Genomic DNA, 20,551 nt, shown 5'->3' on the forward strand with positions numbered 1-20,551 from the left:
CACAGGTGATCAAAAAAAATTAAAAAAAATCTGGACTGATCCTCTCCAGTTGCTGCTACGGTGTTTAAATCCAAAATATTGATAAATCCTCTGCATTGTTGTGCAACATGTCATCTGCTAGTCTTCTTCAGTCTCGGCTTCACGTTAAGTTATCTATCAATTTAACAGGGTTTGCAGTAAAATATTTTTATACAAGAATCCATTTCATATATGAGAGACCTTAGAGATGAGGAAAAACATTCTCGTGTTTTGTTCTACCTCCAGTATGGGGTATCTAAAAATGTTGGGGGCATTTATAATTATACTGGTTTTATTAGTTCAGGGTTTTATTTCAAAGTAGGTCTACAGATGCCAGTGTTTTTTCTCCTTTTCTGTGTTTTATTTCAAAGTAGGTCTACACATGGTAGTCTTTTTTCAAAATGGACTACTTTTTATTTTATAAATGTTCCGCAAATAAGGGAAGGACTCAAATATACCTGAATAGTTCTGGGTTTTATTTCAAAGTCGGTCTACAGACACCAGTGTTTAGTCTCCTCTGTGTTTTATTTAAAAATAGGTCTGTTTGAGGTTTTCCTTTGTTATAACAGGTAAAAACAGCAATAAAAAGTCAAAACATTTCTTTTTGTTGCTTTATAATTCCATGAATGCAACAAACTGTGTGCTATAAGTATAAAGTATAATAAAAATTACTTCAGGCGTTTTATGCTAAATGTGGGGTATGCTTGGGGATATATAAAACGTTATACACTGCGGTATCTTCATTTTAAGGGTAAATAGGTTGTGCGGCTCCCTGAGCATTTTATTTTGTGGGAGGGGGGGGGGGGGGAAGTGGCTCTTTTGATAATAAAGGTTGCTGACCCCTGGGTTAGTCAGTTATCCCACACTTGACATGTCTACAGATCTCCACCAGGGGGCTCTCTTTCAGTGTTCTCACATGTCACTTTACCTGTTGTACATATAAAATGTTTACAGATGAGTTATTTTATATTTTTCTTTATATATTTTAACATTTATTCTAGTTTTATTGACATTTTGTATTTTATTTTTTTATTATTTTTTAAACAAACATATAAACAAACATGACAACACACGATAAGATATACAAGCATTAATTGTCAGGGCACATCCAATGAGATCACATTTTAGTTAGTTGTCTTATATAAGATATACCTCTAATACCTGTTATCTAAAAAAACCTACACACATATGCTCAGCTCGAACCCCCCCCTCCCGGACCCCACCTTGAGAAGTACCTCCACTATCCCTTGCACCTAACCAGACACTACCATTATAAGCTAGCTTTTATTCTCTCCACCACTTCTAACCACATTGACATTTTGGATTCATTGAGACCCAGAATTCTTGCTGTAGATATTTCATGGTAAATTACATCGAGATATGTAAGAAACCAAACTTTACGGCACATTTTTTCCGGTTGAAACCAGCGTGATGCGATCAGCTTTTTGGCTACTGTGATACCCGATAAAACCAATCTCTTTAGCTGTGGATTCACTGCAAACTCAAAAACATCATTCAATAATAATACCGAGGGGTGTACAGGTATATTCCAAGATACGAGTTTTGATATTTGTTGGGTCACATCTTTCCAGAATGCCTTAACTGGTGAGCAGTCCCAATACATGTGCATAAATGTCCCTTCGTCCCCATTTGCACATTGGGTGCATTTGGAATCTTGTTTAAGCCCCATTCGGCACAGTCTTATAGGAGTCAAGTATGTCCTGTGAATATAGTTAAGATTGATTTGTTGATGATCCGGGTTCCTTGATGTAAGTCGGACATTTGCCCAGGCTCCTTGCCAATCAAAGTCATTTTCCAGGTCTGGTATATCCCTCCTCCAGACAGAGTCAAGTTGGAGGGTTTCATACGTTTTATTGACATTTTATGGATATTTTTGTTGTTTATGGATTGTTTTAGTAATTAAATTGTAAAGCACGTACTATCAAATGAAAGACACACTTGTAAGCTCTCCAATGCATTTTTAGCAGGCGGTCTACATAAATAATCCAATAAGGGCATGGTTGGTACGAAAGTGATGGTGACGTCTTATAGTATAATATTAGTCTAGCCTAATCTTTATCTGCAACTGTGAAGAAAAACACCATTGGTTTAAACAGAATGAATAGACACATAAAAAAAGATATTTATTTTTATTAAAAAGTAAAAGTTTGAATGTTGATTTAGAATGTCAACATTATGATCGAAGCATTCGGTACAGCCCTGAAATTACCAATACGCTACTCTTAGGCTAAAGTTTAACAATACATCCGTATTGTCAATTGTCATTCACGTATCAAAAAAGGACAAGAAAAAGAAAACACTATTCTCTATTATCCTTTACGACCAATTCATTGACAATGAACGTCAACAAGATGGCGCCGCACTGTCGCGCCTCTCTGTGGGCTCCGTCGAAATTGTGCTTGATTTTGTTCATTTTTTAGTCATCAAAAGTTCAACTTTAAACTACAGCTACGATAGAGCTAACAGAGGTAGCTTCCGGTATCGGGAGAAATGTAATTTGTTATTGTGAAGAGAATTACGTCGCTGCAGATGCTAGGAGTTAGTTGACCATGGAGATGGTAAAGTACTACAAATGTAAAACATTTGGCATTTGTTTTGAGATTGAACAACTTCAAGGCTCCTTTCGAGTGTCGCTGCTGCAAGGAAGGAGCGACAAGAGAGGAAAACAATGTAAACATAATTGTACTTACAGATGTTGTGGTGTCCATAGTCTGATGTCTGTTTTCTCAGGAAGAACGTTTTGATCCAGATGTGAAGTCTTGTTCCAGTAGAGTTCTGCTACAGAGAATCTTTACACTGTAAACACAAAGCGGTTGTGGAGTAATCCAGGAAGACGCTCCGCCGGTACCACGTGACTGATCAGGAAATTATATAGACCACAGCAACACTTCCGGTATTCTGAAATCATGGGAGAGAGAGCGGGGGGAGAAAATGAATGAATGTGGATAAGAGCCTTAGACATTAAGTGGTTGTAGCTACAGCTGTGGGGGGTGGGGGGGCTGGAGACGTGATTCAATACACTTTTTTTTAATATATGTTTTTGTAGATTTTTATTGGTTTGTACTACCGGGCAGTCCGGTAGAGAGAGGGGAGAGGAGGAAATGGGAGACAGAGCAGGGGAAGACATTCGGCAAAGGACACCAGGTCCGAGTCGAACCCGGGTCGCCTGTTTCGCGACGCAGCGTGTTACATGGTGTGCTACTAGAGCGCCCCGATTCAATATACTTTTATACGCCCGAGTCTCCTGAACATGGAGCGACCAATCCCAAGTTGATCGGCACTTTCTTGGCCGAGCTATAGTCACTTTTACGGACCTACTCCCGAACTCCTCATGCGCAGATTGATGAGCCTAGAAATCCAGAGACTCTGTGGGCAATCTGCGCATGCGTAGTCCGGGAGTAGGTCCAGAAAAGTGGCCATTCCTCGGCAGAGAAAGTGCTGATCGACTTGGGATTGGTCGCTCCGTGTTCAGGAGACTCGGGCGTATACAAGTCTATTGGATCATGTCTCCAGCACCCCCACAGCCGTACCTACAACCACTTAATGTCAAGGCTCTCATCCACATTCATTCATTTTCCAATATTGTTGAAATGCAGCCAGATGCTGCTTCTTTTTCTATGTTCGCTCATTTCTGAACTTTTTCCAGACTCTTATTTAAATCTGGCTCCCGTCTCTCTCTGTTGCTCTGTGTGTGTGTGTGTGTGTGTATAGTGTGCCTGGCCTGAGCTACTGCCCTCTGGGAGGAGGTTTAGAGTTCCACGCTCTAGAATAAACAGGTTTAAAAACTCCTTTATCCCGATCTCAGTTAAACTTTTAAATAGTGCCAGATAAATGGCCGGCAATTATCGAATAAGCGATATTTGGTCATTATATTATAGATATTCAATAATCGACATTTGGTTATACTATTACTACTATATATATACACATGTGGTGTTGCCAGACATCCTGCTGTGCAGATACTTTATTGTATCTTTTATATTGTTCATCACCTCTGTTTGGAGTCAGTTGTGTCATGTCTGTATACTTGTGTCTGTGGCTGCAGTATGGGTGTAAGCCCAAGACAAATTTCCCAGCTGATGGGCAGTGATGGGAATAACAGCGTTATAAATAACGGCGTTACTTTTTTCAGTAACAAGTAATCTAACGGATTACTCTTCCAATCTTATTAATCGAGTAATTCGAATGAATGATTTAGGAAGATTTTCAAATATGAAAATTTGTACGATAGTTTTTAACACTTTGGTTGCCGGAAACGTAGATCTACGTTTCTGTCACAGTATTTCTTTTATTATTTATTGCCATTCATAATTCAGCGGGGCACCTAGTGCATACTGTTCTGAGTGTGTCTGAGCTGGCAGACGGTCTTATACCGCCCTTATTGCACCCAGTTAGAAATGGGTTAGTTTAGAGCTGCGACATGGGGGCGGGTCCTAAACACTCCGGCAAAACAAGCGCTTGTAGGGATGGTTTGGACTACTGACCCCGCCCGCCCGTTGAAGTACAATGCCCAACAACGTCGGGGACAGGATCGCTGTGGATAACTGGAATGGCGATGAGATTATTGGATTCTTTTTTTTTGCATTACTTCAGAGACCAGGTAAGGACACCATATATGAAAGCTTGCATTGATCTGATATTTATTTCTACAGCTATTGAAGCTATCTGTGTTTTATGTGTGTGGCTGTGTGGCTGTGTGCCGTTGGGTTGCAGGAGGGGAGGGGGGTGGGGGTGGCGCGCCGGTCTAAATCACATTGCATGCGTGCACGAAAAAGGATAATAGTGATGATCTAGCATTGATTTCAGGAAAATTCGATAATCAGGCAAACAATTACGTGTTTATTGAATTACACAAAAACGCTGTTTGCGTATTTCCCCTGGAATTGCTCATTCAAGCAATTCAAAACAATTCAATCAAATCAAACATTTCAAGCATTCAAGCAATTCAAAACGGAAATGTACGGATGAAAAAATTATCTTTTTTTTGCACGTTGACCAGAAGCAGCTCAATGAGACTCGATGGTGTTATTAGACCCATAGCTATACTATAAAATATAGGTTTAGCTCTACAAAGTACAACTACGTTCACCACACAGGTTTAATGGACGGCAAGGCCAGGTCACTTCCCGGAAATGTGTTAAGAGTCACTAGTGATGCACGATATATCGGCCGCCGATATAATATCGGCCGATATGGCCGTTTTTTTACACATCGGTATCGGACCGATATCAAGATAGGGCCGATATTTATTTTAAAATAAAAAAAAAAAAAAAAAAAAAAATCTTTTTTTTTTCTTTTGACATGTTTTGGCCTTAAATAGTTTCAAAATATCAGTCATTTCTGAAAATAAGTTACAAAAGTAAAAGAATTATGCGTTTTGGAAAATAGCTCTTTATTTGATTATCATAAAAAAGTGTTTTCTATACAGAGATATCGACATCGGTAAATATCGGTATCGGCCAGAACAGCAATATTAATATCGGTTATCGGTATCGGCCACAATTTTCACATCGGTGCATCACTAAGAGTCACCTTTTATTTTACAATAAGTGATGTTTGGTGAAAGTTAGATCTGCACTTTATTAATCCCAATAGGGAAATTCATTCTTGTTTGATGACCAAGAGGCACCTTTTATTTGTTTTAAGTGAAGTTTGGTGAAAAAGCAAGTTATTGCACTATTAATCCCAATAGGGACATTCATGACAACACATTTAAAAAATCTAAATCCTCACTAATAACACTTTAACCTATTGGTAAACAAACGTATTGATGAAAATATACATTATAACTGCTGTTGTGACATGGTTATGATGTTTATTCTTGAATATGTTTTTTTTTAAACTATAATTATGTCAATTAAACTGGGATTGTCCAACTTCAAGGTCATTTCGAGTGCCGCTGCTGCAAGTAAGGAGCGACAAGAGGAAAAGAATGTAAACATAATTGTACTTACAGATGTTGTGGTGTGGTGTCCACAGTCTGATGTCTGTTTTCTCAGGAAGAACGTTTTGGTCCAGATGCAAAGAATCTTTACACTGTAAACACACAAAGCGTTTATGGAGTAATCCAGAAAGACGTTCGAAGACTCATGCGCCGGCGGTACCACGTGACTAATCAGGAAATTATATGGGGCAATGAAACGTAATGGACGTCTCCTATAGACCACCACAACACTTCCGGTATTCTGAGCTCATGGAGGAAGTGCGGGGGGAGAAAATTAATGAATGTTGATGAGAGCCTTGATGTAATTGGTTGTAGCTATGGTTGTGGGGGTGCTGAAGACATGATCCTATAGACTTTTATACTAGTGATGGGAATTCCGACTCTGCATATTTTCATTTAGCAAGTTCAGCACTCAGTTTTGCAGTCTCCAATATTGTTGAAATGCAGCCAGATGCGGAGAGAGCGGGGGGAGAAAATGAATGAATGTGGAGGAGAGTCTCGACATCAAGTGGTTGTTGCTACGGCTGTGGGGGTGCTGGAGATATGATCCAATAGATTTGTATGCCACTATGCCTAAGTCTCCTGAACACGGCGTGACCAATCCCAAGTCGATCGGCACGTTCTCGGCCGAGGTAGTCGCACCTACTCCCGAACTACGTATGCACAGATTGATACACCTAGACTCCGTGGACAATCTGCATTTGCACTTACAAGTGGTAACCTATTGTGATTGCGACACTACTTGTACAATATCCACTAACTTGTTTATATTGTTTATATGCTTACTTAAGAAAAATATTAAGGTGAGTGACCTTCGACTCTCAGGAAATCGACAGTGGTGACCTTGGTTAAGTTCTAACTAATATATTGTTTGAGACTCTAAATATTAGGTTTAGCGAAAAGTTCTGCTTTAAAATGTTTAGAAAGTTATTTCAGTTAGTTATTTAAAGCACTATTACAGTGAACAGGAGATTGTTTTTCATTTAAATGTCTGAAAGAGCTCAGAAATAAAAATGTCAAATGATATTTCCGTTGCCTTTTTTGAGTTGATATAAAATGTTACCGATTGTGTTAAATGGGCATATGATATAGTCTCATATCGATCACAGGCACCTGAATTGTATCGTATCGTGGCAGACTTTGTGATATCGGCAAATATCGTATTGTTGTCCAAGGAATCGATATCGTATTGTGATGAAACTGGTGACTCCCACGGTCCACCCCTACCTACCAGGTACCACTAGCAATAGTGAGTAGAGTCGAGTCAAGTAGGTACCATGCAGTGGAAAAGCGGCATTAGTGAAGTTTGTTTGGCTGAAGTTACAGGAGCGGTGGGAGGCCCTTAATATATTGTTATTTTCAGTTTCAGTTTAAATTCTGTTAACATTTTCTGTTTCAGTTCAATTCAGTTATTCTTTTTAATAGAATAATTAAAATCAAAGGGTATTGCACATAAATAGTAGGCAGGGGTGTACAGTGCGACATATATATCGCACGTGCTACAGCAACAGCTGTCTGTGCGATGGATGGATTTACTTCAGTAGCACTGGTGCGATAGGGATTCGGTTCATATAGATACTCTTATTTTGAAAATCCTGTAGCGGGTCTCATTTCTGCCCACGCGCAGCTCCAGCTAGGCTCCGAAAGCTAGCAACGTTCAGGTGCATATGATACTCTTATTTTGAAAAAACTCTTGTGACAACTCGACGAGTCGTATCCGCCCTATCCGTGCTTCTGCAAGGAGCAGCGCGTTGGTCGGTTGGTGCGCACTGCTGCGTTAACACAGCAGTGCGCCTACACGTCCCGAAATAAGTCTGTGGTGTTTTTTCTTTCTCGCAACGGGTCAAATGCATCTACATGCTTTGCACCGTCGCCATTCCTTTATGCGCACATCGCCCGAAATTAACGTTTATGTACCATTACAATCACTACAACGTTAGCAAGCTAACAAGCTAATCCTGATCAGAGGCGCAGAGCCAGCAGACACAGTGTGGAAAGGGAAATGGGGGGGCACTCTCTCCCCTTCCCTGTGTGTGTGTGTGCGTGCGTGCGTTTGGAAAGACGATGAAGTCACTAGTCAGGACTCAGGACAGGAGTATATTATAGTAAACTGAGGATGGACAGATAATGATGATATTCAAATATAAACAAGTTTCGAGAGGAGTGGAAGTTTGAAGACAGACTAGACTACAATATGATGCGGGGTGGTGAGTTGAAACAGTGTGTGTGAATGAATGAATGAAAACTTTATTTAACAGATTGCAGAATGGGTACAGTACGGCTCAATACACACAATTGTTAAGGGGATGCAGACCAGAGAAAGACGTTTGTCTTGTTTACATCAGGGTCCCCCATTGTGTGTGTGTGTGTGTGTCCCAAGTCCCAACCGACCCCACTTCTATGTTTCAATAAATTATTTGCATTTAAAACTATTAACGCTGACTCATTCCTTCAGTCCACTCAAAATTATGCTAATATTCCTTATGTTGTTTATGATATTAATTGAAAATAGCATATGAGAGTATCATAGTAATAATAACACATGGCGATATACTAAATGACAGCCAAACATGGCACTGCAACTAAATAACACAAATACAATAGGCACATTTGTGACTGTTACAAATATAACACGTTTTATACTTGTGCTACAAGATTTTGGCCTGTGCTACAAAACTATCAACCTCTGTAGCACCAGTGCTATGTGCAAAAAAAGTTAACGTACAGCCCTGTAGTAGGGGTGCACCGATGTATCGGTCGGGTATCGGTATCGGCCGATAAGTGCCTTGTTGACTGCAATCGGCCTATAAGCTCGAATGTGCCGATGGCAGTAGCCGATAAATATCCATCAATTTGTGTAGCGTCAAAAGACAAAAAAAAGTTCACTCGCGACCTGCACAACGCCGTCCCCAGTCCCCCCCACACACACACACACAAGCTACTGCATCAAAGTTACTACTTATGATTAACAAGGCATTCGTTTTGTGGCATTAACGTAGTTAGTGTTACACGTTCAATAACATCAGCATATTATTTACCCGAACGTAGCAAGCATTACGCGTTCATACTAGCTCAGTTCCTTCCGTTGCTCATAGAGCCCTGAGTTTTACCCATTCTGCAATCTGTTAATAAAGTTTTCAATCAGACACATGTATAGAAAGGCTTTGTTTTATTATAACATTCGTTGCAGTAAAATCATTATGCCTCGTTTAAGTCATCCTGCAGAGCTAAAAGCTAAACGTCGGCCGCGCCGCCGCCGTTGTTGTTGTAGAAAAACCTCTAGTCAAAATCAATGGCGGACAAAAGCGGAAGTAAAAAATGTATACGCGCTTGCCGATTGGTGGTAACAGCAGAGGCGGATGCAATCGGTGTGTGACGTAATTGGCAGAATCGACTGTCAATCAAAATTTCATTGGTTGAGAGCTCTGGTTGAGACAATAGTATCCAGCTGCAGCCCAGCCGGTAGACCATACTGGGAGAACTAGTATCTAGCTGCAGCCCTGCAGAACATACTGGGAGAGAGATAGTGCTATTTCTTGATGTTTCCTTTTTTAAGTAAGTAAAGAGGCCTATGTTCATATCGGTGAGCACAATTTGTAACACAAATATACAGTAGTTTCATAAAAAAAAGAAAAAAAAAGAAAAAAAATATTACAAAAAAAGAATTTGCCACAAATATCGGTATCAGCCGATTGTGTTAGTTGAACAATCGGTATCGGTATCGGTGGCAAATTTTCATATCGGTGCATCCCTAATAAATAGGCACTTCACAATCTGAAGTTCAGATAATCCTTCAGAACGTTGATCGGCTCAGCTGACCGACAATAAATCAAAATGACACCATTCACCATCGTAGCCTATAATAACATCTTTATTGTGCATCTTTTAGATCAATTAGGCTATGGAAATTAGGCTGCCTCTAAATATAAAAACGAATTAAATAAGAATGGTTGCTTCAATAAAAAAATAAAAAAATAAAGCATTAAAAAAAAAGATTATATAATTTTTTTTCACAAAACGAATAATCGACTGTAAAAAAAATGAAATCGATCTTAATGACTGAATGACTATTCAAATTGTCTAATATTCTATCCCATCCCTAGTGTAGTGTACCATGATTTATTTACTCATATACAGAATGAGTGGAGTTGCTACAGTTTAAAACCTTATGAAAAACTTTGTTTCTAGGGAATGTAGAGGGCCACTGCATGGTGTGCTCCTTGTTGCAATTTGATGCTGATGAGAGCATGATTGCAATGGTAAAGTATAACATCAAATGTGTTTTGTATTATTAATTGACTCATATTATACACATATGGTGTGCATATTACCATATCATTAATCTCATTGTAGAGTTTTATGTACCTAATGCTTTTTTAATAGTTTTTCCCGGTAGGTGCAGTGTGATTCATGCACAAAAGTGGCTAAAAATATTTGTGCAATAAATGTGGTTTCTTTTATTTTTAGATTATTATATTTTTAAATACCTGCAGGAAAGAGGTATTTATTTATTTGTGATGATTATAATTGCTAAATAAACATTCTGGTTTATAACATGAATCAATTTGGTCTGGTTCAGTTTCATACAGGAATATTATTTATAAAACTTGAATATGATAATTATCTAGTAATAGACATTATGCAAAAAAAATTAGATGGAGCGGAGTGCTCTCAAGGTAGTGATCGACCTGGTTGAGGTCAGTCAACTTGTAAATCTCCCAGAGTTGTCGTGTTGTAGAGGAATGTGTGGCCTTATTCAACTTCCAACGGCACATATAGGAAGACACAGAAGAGCAAGCTCATTCAAAAGAGATGATTGTGGACTTCAGAAGGTCGCGGGTCAAGGACTACAGCCCCCTCAGCATCGACGGGGCACCGGTTGAGAGAGTGAACACTAACAGCTTTAAGTACCTCGGAGCCTACATATCCGAGGACTTGACATGGACCACACACATTGACAGTGTTGTGAAGAAGGCACAACAACGCCTCTACTTCCTCAGGCGCCTAAGGAAGTTCCAAGTCAGTCAGAAGATCCTTAAGAACTTCTACTCATGTACAATAGAGAGCATCCTGACTGGCAACATCACCTCCTGGTTTGGGAATAGCACTGCACAAGACCGAAGCAGACTACAAAGAGTGACGCGTTCAGCCGAACGCACAATTGGAGGGGGGCTCCCCACCCTCCAGAACATTTACAACAAGCGGTGCAGGGGCAAGGCTAAGAGAATCATTAAGGACTCCAGTCACCCGAACAACTGCCTCTTTGAACTGCTGCGGTCAGGCAAGCGATACCGGAGTCTCAAGGCGAGCACAGAAAGACTCAGAAGAAGCTTCTATCCCCAGGCCATCAGGCTGCTCAACGAACAATGAACACTACACAACAACCATCAAACGCACATAGCACACACACGCACACACTCACTTTAAACAAACACACTGTAGCACCCACTCCCCACACTTTATAGCACACACTCACTTTAAACAAACACACTGTAGCACCCACTCCCCACACTTTATATTTATTGATAAAGGATTGCACTACAACTCGTACACCTTACTTAGAGCCATATGAAATCCGCGTTCACGGAATCGCGGACGGAATCGCGGAATTGACCAATAAAAATGGAATCAACTGCAAAACGTGGAATATTGCAGAATTTGGCCTAATCTGGACTGAAATTCCGTTTTTGGGTGGAACGCTTGGTGCACACGCGACCGGGGAGGCGGACGCTAGAGCGGGTTACACACAACACAGGCAGTCTCCCAAGCGTCTCGCTGCTTCGGTGTTTACATCGTCAAGAAGCTAATAAATTCCCCAATAAGCCCTCAATTCAGAGCAGAGCAGTATCCTAATGACTTTTATGCCTCCGGCGATAAGGTGTTTTGCTAATTCTGTCAACGTTCCGTGGACTGGAGCCACAAAAACACTTGCGACACTATTGTGATTAAATAGCTATACGTTAGGACATGATCGCTTCTTGCTAAATCTAGTGCACCCATCCATTTGTTTAATGCAAACGAGTCATTATACACTGCCCTTTATAATCGAAATAAACTTAAATAGCTATGAAACGTTTTACAGTACATAGGACTATAGATGGAAATGATAGCTTCTTGCTAGATCTGGTTGATTGATTGATTGATTGAAAACTTTATTAACAGATTGCAGAATGGGTACAATACAGTACAGCTCAATACACACAATTGTTAAGGGGATGCAGACCAGAGAAAGACTTTCGTCTTGTTTACATCAGGGTCCCCCATTTTCAATTCATTTGTTTAATGCAAACGATTGTCATTATACACCGTCCTTTATAAACGAAATAAACTAAACTAAAGGTGCCTAAATTATGCATTACTATATTTCATCACAATAAAATAGATATAGCTATAGCTACTGACATTGTGATAATGTCAGTAGTAGCTAGCTGTATCTATTGTTTACACTTGAAATGTGTATTTTTATTTTGTCACAATATTATTTGAAAAGTATTGTGTAAAATGTAACTGTATTTCTGAGTTGCAGCACTTAAAAACATTAAATGGACTGTTATATCATATTCAATTGTAGACATTTATTCATTCCCACTTATTAGACACTATTTCTGATGGTAAAATGAGCATAAAAAGCAAAATACAGAATTCTGAAATATTAAAACGGAAAAAACGGAATTTGGGAAAAAATAAAATGGAATTTGGAAAATAATAAAACGGATTTCATATGGCTCTAACCTTACTGTAAATTGTACCTAAATTGTACCTCATCCCATTTCTGCTTTGCACTATATAGTATTGTATATTAGTACACTGCATAGTATTGTATATTATATGGTAACTCAGTTACGTCTATTCTGCATCGAACATTGTACATATGTCTATACTGAACACTGTGACCTCATTTTCTACTTCTAATTTACATGCTATACTATGTTATTGATACTTATCTTGTCTAGCACAGTCTCTGGAGCGTAACAGTAAGAAGCATTTTGTATAAAAGTATTCTGTACTTCTGTATGACAACTAGAGCTGCCGCGATAACCGCATTACCGCGGTATCGCTGTTGCATCACGCCCACCGCAGAGTTGGGCTGAATACCGCATCACCGCTGTTTTTTATAAAAATAATAAAGTAGCGCCAAGACGTTGGGCTTGCGGCTCTGCAGATATACCCTACTTGGTTCCAAGCGACCCTATTGGGTAGAAGTGGTACCAGAAAAGTCATGTGAAACATTGCAGACCACCGATTGGTCAGAAGAGAGACACGTCACACGTTGGAGTCTCTGAACAAAAACAGAAAGCCGCCATCTTTACTGCCTCGCTAAGGATGTATTTCATTCAGGATTTGTTTGCGACAGCACCAACTGCAATAAACAAAAAAGGATGGATTCACTGTGTATTCTGCCTCATTTATTGATGAAACAAAACCGACATCAACCCAATTTACCACCGAGCGGAGAGTTTAGTGTCACAACAAGATCATTGATGTGTTAAGTTGGTTGTTGTTATTAGCCTAATACTACCGTCAGCAGATATACACGAGAGGTAACGTTAAACCCGGGTTGCTTGGTAGAATAGACACAATGAGAGGTAACGTTAGCTTTAGCAGAATAGACACAACGAGAGTCTGGTTAATGTTGTTATTGATTGATTGATTGAAACTGTGTTAAACTCTGGCTTGCTGCAAGCCCTCGGACATGGCTATGCCCACGGAGCTTTCAGTGTACACAAGCGGCCCCGCCTGCATCCCCACACGGAGACAAACGGAGTAGTACCTGGCTGCAGTGGAAAAGGAACGAAGTACCAGGTACCTAAAGCGGGTCGAGTCGAGTAGGTACTATGCAGTGGAAAAGCGCCATTAGACTAGAGGCAGGCTATAAGAGTAGACTACTAAAAAAACTTCAAACTTCAACTATTAAAGAAACTTATAAAACTTAAACTTATTCAGAAGCTCTCTCTCCAATCTGTAGATCTGCAAGAACCCTACATTGCTCGTTGACATGGGCATGATCTGGAGGATGGCAACTCATCAGCAGAAGATTGGTAGATGCAAGATGGCACCCCATACAAGTGGCTGGACTATGTGTCTACAAGGTGTCATCCATCATCCTTGCCTGCCATGGTGATGCTGACCGTATCATCTGTGTAAATTACCTGTACAATACTCATCTAAAGATGACATGCGAGATCTGCGGGTACAAGGTAAGGTACATGTCCCCAACACCTACATGAAACTGGGCGACCCCTTCCCCTCTGTCAGAGAGTTCAAAACACTGCCGTGTAGTGTCAGCAACAAGGAGCGGCTCCAAAAAGTAATATGCAGCTATGTGACCGACCTTGTTGCACAGGATGTAGATACAGAGATCGTCTACTCTGTTGGCTCCCACTGCACCAAATTGTCAACCCAGCAACCAATGCAGAACTACAGCATTGACCAGTCTGAGGCTGACACCATCTTCTTCTCTGCGTACACCAGGGCTGTACAGTGCGACATATATATCGCACGTGCTACAGCAACAGCGGTCTGTGCGATGAATGGATTTACTTCAGTAGCACTGGTGCGATAGGCATTCGGTTCATATTGATACTCTTATTTTGAAAATCCTGTCACAGGTCTCATTTCCGCCTAAGCACAGCTCCAGTCATAATATATCTGGGTCCGGCAGCTAGCAACGGTCAGGTTCATATGATACTCTTATTTTGAAAAAAACCATAGCAACTCCGCGATGTCATATCCGCCCCAGACCGTGCTTCTGCCTTCTGCTCTCAGCCGAGCGGGGCTGCACAGCACAGCAGTGCGGCTATTTTGCGATCCGAAATACGTCCGTGGTGTGTTTTTTTCTTCTCACAACGGGTCAAATGCATCTAACACGCTTTGCATCGTCGCCATTCCTTTATGTCCACATCGCCCGAAATGAACATTACATTAGCATAAGCTAACAAGCTAATCCTGATCAGAGGCAGAGCCATAGAGACAGTGTGGACTGGGGAAAGGGTGTGTGTGTGTGTGTCGAGAGGAGTGGAAGTTTGAAGACAGACTGGACTACAATATGATGCGGGGGTGGTGAGTTGAAACAGTGTGAATGAATGAAAACTTTATTTAACAGATTGCAGAATGGGTACAATACAGTACGGCTCAATACACACAATTGTTAAGGGGATGCAGACCAGAGAAAGACTTTCGTCTTGTTTACATCAGGGTCCCCCATTGTGTGTGTCCCAACGACCCCACTTCTATGTTTCAATAAATTATTTGCATTTAAAACTATTAACGCTGACTCATTCCTTCAGTCCACTCAAAATGATGCTAATATTCCTTATGTTGTTTATGCTATTAATTGAAAATAGCATATGAGAGTATTATAGTAATAATAACACATGGCGATATACTAAAAAGCAATTTATAATTTTTGGCTGGTAAAAAATCTGCCTTTTTTAAATCTACCAGCCAAATGGTAGTAATCCAGTAATCCAGAACTATTTTATTGCACTGTAATATATATATATATATTCTTTAATCTATTCTAAAATTGTATTGCACTGCACTATTGCACTATTTTCTATTATCTTGCTTCTTTTATTATTGTCTATTTAAAACTGAATCAAACCATAAACTAGGTGGCCTGTTGGGATGTTAGATCCTAATGTGAAAAATTGTGATTTTACATGTCTGCACTTTATGTGCTCATTTTATGCCTGTCTTTTTTCTGTTGTGAAGCACCTTGAGCTGCAGCTTCTGTATGAAATGTGCTATACAAATAAAGTTTATTATTATTATTATTATTTCTGGGTCAAAATTATGTCATAACGTAAACATTTTGTCAGAATCGGAATCCTCATGGTCGACTTACACAGACAAGTGTATCATACATGATTCTAGGTGCTCTGGTTCAAAAGTACATTTTTCAAGATGGCGGCAGCAGGTATTTTGGATTTGGCCCTCTGACAAAATGACTGGATTATTGGGAGGGACACAGGGGCTAAATCTTTTTTTTTTTTTTTTTTTTTTAAACTTTGGCCATTCCCCTGGCTCTTTTTAGCGTTTATCGCATTTACTCTGGTCAAGAATGACCGACAGAAACAGGCTGAAGGGGTACAGATGGGGGGGAAGACACTCTGGGAAAGGCACGGCTGCAGTCCGGGATTCGAACTCGCTAAACCCCAGATCCGTGACGAGCACGGTTGTCCCCGGCGCCGAAATAGCGCTCGAGGTACGTGGTGAGCTACTGGAGCTCCCCGGGGGGCTAAATCTTTTATAAAAGGAGTCAAATCAATCATCAAAACATCTTAGCCAGAGAATGGTCACGGAATTGAGGTTCTTGACCCAACTACTATTCTCTATTCTACTTTACGACCAATTCATTGACAATGAATGGTCATGCTGGACCTACAAAAGGCCTTCGACACTGTCAATCACTCCATTCTGATTGACAAGCTAAAAGCAATTGGTTTTGATAGCTTATCAGTGAGCTGGATGCAATCCTACCTGGAGGGGAGAGAACAGATGGTAGAGGTAAACGGTACTCTATCCCCCCCCCCCCTCACAGTGAGCTGTGGTGTTCCACAAGGAAGCATACTAGGACCGCTACTCTTCCTAATTTATGCAAATGACATGTCGTCAGCCTGTGACTGCAACTTGTTCCTGTTTGCGGACGACTCAGCCCTGCTGGTCTCTGACAAGAACAAGTTGCAGGTTGAAAAAACCCTCAGCTCGGAACTAGGCAAAATCTGCATATGGCTCGCTGATAACAAACTATCATTACACATGGGCAAAACAGAGTCCATTCTCTTCGGTTCAAATAACAAACTCAGCAAGACCGACGGCTTCTCAGTTGCAGTGGGTGAAAATATTGTCACAAGGAAAGACGAAATTACCTACCTGGGTTCCATCCTAGAGGCAAATCTTTCATGTGACAAAATGGCATCCAATGTAATAAAAAAAGTCAACCAACGAACTAGATTCTTGTACCGGATCTCCTCTCTGGTAAACAAGAATACCCTGAAGACTCTGGCAGGAGCACTCATTCAAGGGTACTACGACTATGCGTGCACCTCATGGTACCAAAGCACCTCAAAGGCACTTAAAACAAAATTACAAACATCACAAAACAAACTGGTCAGACTACTACTTGACCTTACCCCCAGAACCCACCTCACCCCTGCCCACTTTGACAACCTAGGATGGCTTAGAGTAGACGAGTACAGCAACTTGCAATGGGCCTGGTCTACAAGATACACTATACGACTAAGGTACCCATGTACATGTCAAAATACTTTCCAAAGGTCAGTGAATACCACAACCACTACACCAGAGGAAGCTCAACAAATCATGTTAAACCCAGATTCGGCTCAAACAAGGGACTAAACACGTTTCGCAATTATGCCACATCAATGTGGAACGCCCTACCCAAAGCTGTAAAGGAATGTGAATCCCTACCCACATTCAAAAGTTTAAAACCGCTCTTAAAGAGCACCTACGGGAGGCTGAAATTCGAAACTGGCCACCGTAAATGCCCAAAACCCCCACCACCTCCTAATAGACAGTCTCCTCCCCACCGCATGTATATATTCCCTCCCCGCTGTATGTATATTTCTCTCCCACCCACCCACCCCCTCCTAATGTACAGCCCCCTCCCCATCATATGTATATACTCTGTCAGGATCTAGGGGTAACAGTACTGTATATTTGAATACCGTTTGTCACAAATGTATCAGTACTAAATACCTATATGTCCCTATGCCATAAATGTCATGTATGTTGTGTACAGGCACGTGGGAAGTGATTCTGACTTGGGGGTGCGGTCGAGTCAGAGATAAATAATAATAATACCGTCATATTAAATGCATGCGCGAAGCACTACAACAGACAAGCTTGAACACCAACATGGACAGTTCACACACGAAATGCAGCAGTTTTGTCACAACAACAATCGCTGTCCGTGGTGCTGAAACATTAACCAAGTGAGCACGGCGCACTGGGCAGGCCGCAGGAGCGATAATAAACACACATTACCTATTCCGAACTCTTGCGTTCAGGAGTGGTGGAAATAAACTCCTTCATGACAACATGAATGTCCAGTGAGTCCAGAACCTCCTGATGCATATCTGCAGCAAGGCCAGGTGAGTGAGTCTCTTCTGGGTAACTGTGTTACGCATCCAGGTTGAGGCGACGGAGCGCCGAGAAGGATCTCTCTGAAGAGGCCACGGAGATGGGCATGGAAAGACACAGATGGAGGAGATTTTCCACGTCTTTGAAGAGTCCTCTTGTTTGCATGTGCAGGTTGGACATATACACAGCGATATGTACTGTTTATTCAACCTCAACCTGTTTATTCAACCTTCGCACCGAAATCCACGTCTGTAGTAGGCGTCGCCGATGTGTGTGTGGACTGTCTGTGCCGCGCAGCAATTGTGCGTCACCACGTCAGACTCAGATCAGAATCAGATACACAGAAAATATCATTAAATAATAAAAGTTTTGTATGAATTTTTAGTAAATCTTCTGACGCTGCTTGCAGTTACACTCCCCGCCAGCAGGGGGTGCTCCCGCACCCGCCGCACCCATAGTTGCCGCGTCTATATGAATTGAAAATGGGGGACCCTGATGGAAACAAGACAAACGTCTTTCTCAGGTCTGCATCCACTTAACAATTGTGTGTATTGAATTTGAGCCGTACTGTATTGTACCCATTCTGCAATCTGTTAAATAAAGTTTTCATTCATTCAACGTCAACAAGATGGCGCCGCACTGTCTCGCCTCTCTGTGGGCTCCGTCGAAATCGTGCTTGATTTTGTTCATTTTTACTGTATGAAGCACAATCTCAGGGGGGCCATACGGAACCAAGCATTTCACTATAATGTACTTGTACCTTATATGTGACAAATACAAAATAAAACTTGAAACTACAGCTATCGATAGAGCCAACAGAGGTAGCTTCCGGTATCGGGAGCAGTGTAATGTTATTGTGAAGAGAATTACGTCGCTGCAGATGCTAGCAGTTAGTTGACCATGGAGATGGTAAAGTACTACAAATGTTAAAACATTTGGCATTTGTTTTGAATTAAACTGGGATTGGACAACTTCAAGGCTCCTTTCAAGTGCCGCTGCTGCAAGGAAGGAGCTACAAGAGAGGGAAACAATGTAAACATAATTGTACTTACAGATATTGTGGTGTCCACAGTCTGATGTCTGTTTTCTCAGGAAGAACGTCTTGTTCCAGACCAGTAGAGTTCTGCTACAGATAATCTTTACACTGTAAACACACAAAGCGTTTGTGGAGTAATCCAGGAAGACGCGCCGCTGTTCTGCCGATTTGTGGAGTAATCCAGGAAGACGCGCCGCTGTTCTGTCCAATAGGGTATATCTGCAGAGCCACAGAGCCCAGGCTGGACGGGTTTGAGGCGGGGCTTCGTGGCGTGGACAAGTATAATGGCCTGGACAAGTATTTGCACTACTGCACGTGTAAGTGGTGTAGTAGGACTGCTATCTTTACTAAATATAAACTTGCAAGTGCATGGTGTAGTAGGACTGCTATCTTTACTAAATATAAACTTGCAAGTACATGGTGTAGTAGGACTGCTATCTTTACTAAATATAAACTTGCAAGTACATGGTGTAGTAGTAAGCCAATTTGCATCTCCAAGTGGGCAAGTGATGTGGTGATTAGAGGCACAACCTTTTATTCATATTTTGAAAGTAATTATATTCTCTTTTTTCCAGGACCACATAACGTATTGTACCCATTCTGCAATCTTGTTAAAATAAAGTTTTCATTCACACTCAAATCTGTGTTCATTTTTTATTTTGCATACTAATGTTCTGTGTCTTGGGTGAATGAATGAATGAATGAAAACTTTATTAACAGATTGCAGAATGGGTACAGTGCAGTACAGCTCAATACATACAATTGTTAAGGGGATGCAGACCAGAGAAAGACTTTCGTCTTGTTTCCACCAGGGTCCCCCATTTCCAATTCATCGTAACATATATGACATACATGACATACAGATAGACAGTACTGCTACATCTATACATTTATGACATACCAGATTTGCAATTACAGTACTGTATTTGTGATACAAAAAGAGTCCAGAAAGAAAAGAGTATATACATTAGGCGTAGAAACTGTACATTGGATTGGGTAGGTGGGGGTGGGACTGTACATTGGAGGTGGTTGGGGGGGGGGGGGGGGGGGGGGGGGGGTAGGAGTGGGGGGGGGGGGGGGGGGGGGTAGGAGTGGGGGGGGGGGGGGGTTGGGTAGGAGGGGTGGGTGGGGGACACTGTACAACTGTACAAACAACACTGTACATTGGATTATTGACAAGACCATACTTGGTAATTTACTGTACATTGGCGGGGGTTGTGCTCGGACATTTACAGGGGCCAGTTTCGAGTTGCAGTCTCCCTTAGGTGTTTTTTGAGAGAGTTTTTGAAAGTGGGTAGTGATTCACATTCCTTTACAGCTTTGGGTAGGGCGTTCCACATTGATGTGGCATAATTGCGAAACGTGTTTAGTCCCTTGTTTGAGCCGAATCTGGGTTTAACATGATTTGTGGAGCTCCCTCTGGTGTT

General features: G+C 41.1%; 1 long non-coding RNA gene across 1 annotated transcript in view; it reads right to left on the reverse strand.

Annotated features, from left to right (window-relative positions):
- Window positions 1-19,284, reverse strand: part of LOC311238267 — a 31,476-nt gene extending 12,192 nt beyond the window's left edge. The window contains exons 1-3 of the long non-coding RNA XR_014620344.1: window positions 19,141-19,284; window positions 5,994-6,075; window positions 2,730-2,937 (exon numbers count right to left, since the gene is read on the reverse strand). This is a non-coding gene — a long non-coding RNA (uncharacterized lncRNA). The remainder of the gene's footprint in view (window positions 1-2,729; window positions 2,938-5,993; window positions 6,076-19,140) is intronic.
- Between the last annotated feature and the right edge of the window lie 1,267 nt (window positions 19,285-20,551).

The sequence above is a fragment of the Notolepis coatsorum genome (assembly GCF_963971535.1).
Source record: "Notolepis coatsorum genome assembly, chromosome: 12".
Lineage (NCBI taxonomy): Eukaryota > Metazoa > Chordata > Actinopteri > Aulopiformes > Paralepididae > Notolepis > Notolepis coatsorum.